This window comes from Psammomys obesus, unplaced genomic scaffold (assembly GCF_907164565.1).
Source record: "Psammomys obesus unplaced genomic scaffold, mPsaObe1.curated_primary_1811, whole genome shotgun sequence".
Taxonomy (NCBI): Eukaryota; Metazoa; Chordata; class Mammalia; order Rodentia; family Muridae; genus Psammomys; species Psammomys obesus.
In genome coordinates this window covers 6,176,251-6,180,113 of record NW_026591450.1, presented here as the reverse complement: position 1 = coordinate 6,180,113, position 3,863 = coordinate 6,176,251, and positions in this window count along the sequence as shown.

Below are 3,863 nucleotides of genomic sequence, written 5' to 3'. Positions count from 1 at the left end.
ATCTATCTATCTATCTATCTATCTATCTATCTATCTATCTATCTATCACATATATATTTCACTCCCATATTTATGGGGACTTATCAAAACAGAAGAATGAATTACAGGCTGAGGTCCAGTTATTACAACAATGGCTATCTATCAACCAAAGATCCAAATTTATTAATTGTTCAGTCCATGAGGTTAGATGTCTCACATGGTCTTCTGTATACACCAGAATCCCAAAATAAGTAGACTCCAATTCTAGTGTAGGTAAGGACGTGGTAGTGAGAGTGAGAGCAATTAGGCAAAGAATGAAAGTTGACTTCTTCCAAGTCCTTAAAATAGGCTGCCACCAGAAGGTATGGTCCAGATTAATGGTGGAATTCCCACCTCAGAAGATCTGGATTAGCCTCTGCAATAAAAGATCTTCTGGAGATATCTCCATCCCTGATCTCAAGCTGTACTATAGAGCAACAGTAATAAAAGCTGCATGGTACTGGCATAGAAACAGAATAGTGGATCAATGGAATCCAATAGAAGACCCAGAAATAAACCCATACACTTATGGACACCTGATTTTTGACAAAGATGCCAAAACAAAGGAAAAAAGAGCGCATCTTCAACAAACGGTGCTGGTCTAACTGGATATCTACATGGAGAAAAATGCAAATAGATCCATATTTATCACCCTTCAAAAAACTAAAGTATAAGTGGATCAAAGACCTCAATATAAAATCAGACACACTAAACCTGTTAGAAGAAGAAGTGGGGAAGAGCCTTGAACTCATTGGCACAGGAGACAACTTCCTGAACAGAACACCAACAGCATAGGCTCGAAGAGCAACAATCGATAAATGGTACCTCATGAAACTGAAAAGCTTCTGTAAAGCAAAGGACACTGTCAACAGAACAAAGCGACAGCCTACAGACTGGGAAAGGATCTTCACCAACCCTATATATAACAGAGGGCTAATATCCAGACTATGTAAGGAACTTAAGAAGTTAAACACCAATAAATCAAGTAATCCAATTAAAAAATGGGGTACAGAGCTAAACAGAGAATTCTCATAGAGGAATATCAAATGGCAGAGAAACACTTAAAGAAACTCTAAACATCCTTAGTCATCAGGGAAGTGCAAATTAAAACGACCCTGAGATTTCACCTTACACCCATCAGAATGGCTAAGATAAGAAACTCAAGTGACAACACATGCTGGACAAGATGTAGAGAAAGGGAACTCTCCTCCATTGCTGCTAGAAATGTAAACTTGTAAAACTATTTTGGAAATCAATCTGGTGCTTTCTCAGAAAATTAGGAATGGTGCACCTCAAGATCCATGTATAGCACTCCTAGGCATATATCCAAAATGTGCTCAAGTAAACAGCAAGGACATTTGCTCAGCCATGTTTGTAGCAACTTTATTCATAATAGCCAGAAGCTGGAAACAACCTAGATGCCCCTCAATTGAGGAATGGATACAGAAATTGTGGTCCATTTACACATGGAGTACTGCTCAGCAATCAAACAAAAGGAAATCATAATATTTGCAGGCAAATGGTGGGAACTAGAAAATATCATCCTGAGTGAGGTATCCTAGAAATAGAAAGACACACAGGTTATATACTCACTCATAAGTGAATATTAGATATATAATATAGGATAATCATACTAAAATGTTTACACATAAAGAAGCTAAGCAAGAAGGAGGACCCTGAATAAGATGATCAATCCTCATTCAGAAAGGCAAACGGGATGGGCATCAGAAGAGTGAGAAAACAGGGAACAGGACAGGAGCCTACCACAGAGGGCCTCTGAAAGACTCTACCCAGCAGGATATTAAAGCAGCTGCTGAGACTCATAGCCAAACTTTGGTCAGAGTGGTCTTTTCTGGGCATAGGGGTCTTTTCAGAGACCGATACTCCAACCAAGGACCATTCATAGAGATAACCTAGAACCCCTGCACAGATGCATCTCATAGTAGCTCAGTGTCCAAGTGGGTTCCTTAGTAATTGGAACAGGGGCTGTTTCTGACATCAAATCAGTGCCTGGCTCTTTGATCACCTCCCTCTGAGGTGGGGGCAGCCTTACCTCACAGGAGACAATGCAGCCAGTCCTGATGAGACCTGATAGGCTAGGGTCAGATGGAAGGGGAGAGGACCTCCCCTATCAGTGGACTGGGGGAAGGGCATGGGAGAAGAGGGAGGAGGAAGGGATTGGGAGAGAGCTACAGCTACAGCTGGGGTACAAAGTCAATAAATTATAATAAATAAAAAATAAATAAAAGATTTTCTGAATTAGAAGTGGGTCTTCCAAATGTGATAGACATCAGAAGCAGAGAAGACAGGGGACAGGACAGGAACCTGACTACAGAGGGCCTCTGAAAGACTCTACTCATTGAGGTATTGAAGGAGATGCTGAGACTCATAGCCAAATTTTGGGCAGAGTGTAGTAATCTTTTGAAAGAAGGGAGAGATAGAAAGAACTAGAGCTCCAAAAGGAGAGGAACACAGCCAAAAAACCCTGAGCTCTGGGGATCCTGAAGAGAATGATACCCCAACCAAGGACTATGCATGGAGAGAAGCTAAAAACTCCTGCTCAGATGTAGCCCATAGACTCAGACTCCAAATGGGGTCCCTAGAAAGGAAATATGGGCTTTCTCTAGCATGTTAGGCTCTCTGGTCACCTCCTCCTGAGGGGTGCATCCTTGCCAGGCCACAGAGGAAAATAATGCAGCCAGTCCTGATGAGACGTGACAGACTAGGGTCAAATAGAAGGGGAGGAGGACCTCCCCTATCAGTGGACTAGGGGAGGGACATAAGGGAGAAGAGGAAGGGAGGGTGGGATTGGGAAGAGATGAGGGAGCCACAACTGGGACACAAATTTAATACATTGTAATAAATGATAATAACCAAAACATTTAAAAAAGAATTGGGTTTTCTCACTTCAAATAATTTAATTATTTAAAGAAAAACCCCTCACAAGTACCCAGATGCTTGGATTTTATTTAATTTCAGAATAGTCAAGCTGACAACCAAGAATAGCTATCACAGGGTCCTAGTGCTCAGAGGGTAAGGTGAACAAAAGCTCCCTTTCCTAACCTAGAAGCTATCTGTAATTGCTATTCACCTGCAAAGAAAAAAAAATAGTTTTATCTAATAGAGTTTCTCTGGGTATATTAACCTCACTTTAGGGCTGGCTCTATGCCCAGGAATATGTGGCTTACACAAAACAAACTAAAAAATAATATATATATATATATATATATATATATATATATATATATATATATAAAAGTATACACACACACACACACACACACACACATATATATATATATATATATATATACTTTTTAAAATTTTGCTTTGTTTTGGCATTTTTTGGTCGTATTGTTCTTTTACTTGTTTATTTTGTTTTTTTAAATTTAAATTTATATTTTTAATTTATTTACTTTACAAATTTATTTACTTTACATCCTGATCATAACCCTTTCCCTCACCTCATCTTGATCCCCCCTCTTCTCTCTTCCCCCCTCCCCCTCCTTTAGCTCTCAGAAGGAGGGAGCCCTCCTCCCCTACCAACTGACCTCAGCCTATCAAGTCTCATCAGAACTGGCTGTATTCTTTTCCTCTGTGGGCTGGCAAGGCGGCCCTGCCAGGGTTAAGAGACTGAACAACAGGCAACAGAGTCCATGTCAACACAGCCCCTGTTATGTGTTTATTTTGATTTTGATTTTTACTTTTTTTTGGCTTTGCTTCTCATTTTTTTTTTGTTTTTGTTTTGGAGAGAGAGAGAGAGAGAGAGAGAGAGAGAGAGAGAGAATACAAAATTAAAGTTGTGTGGGTAGGAAGGATATCTGGGGAAGAGAAACATCAAAATA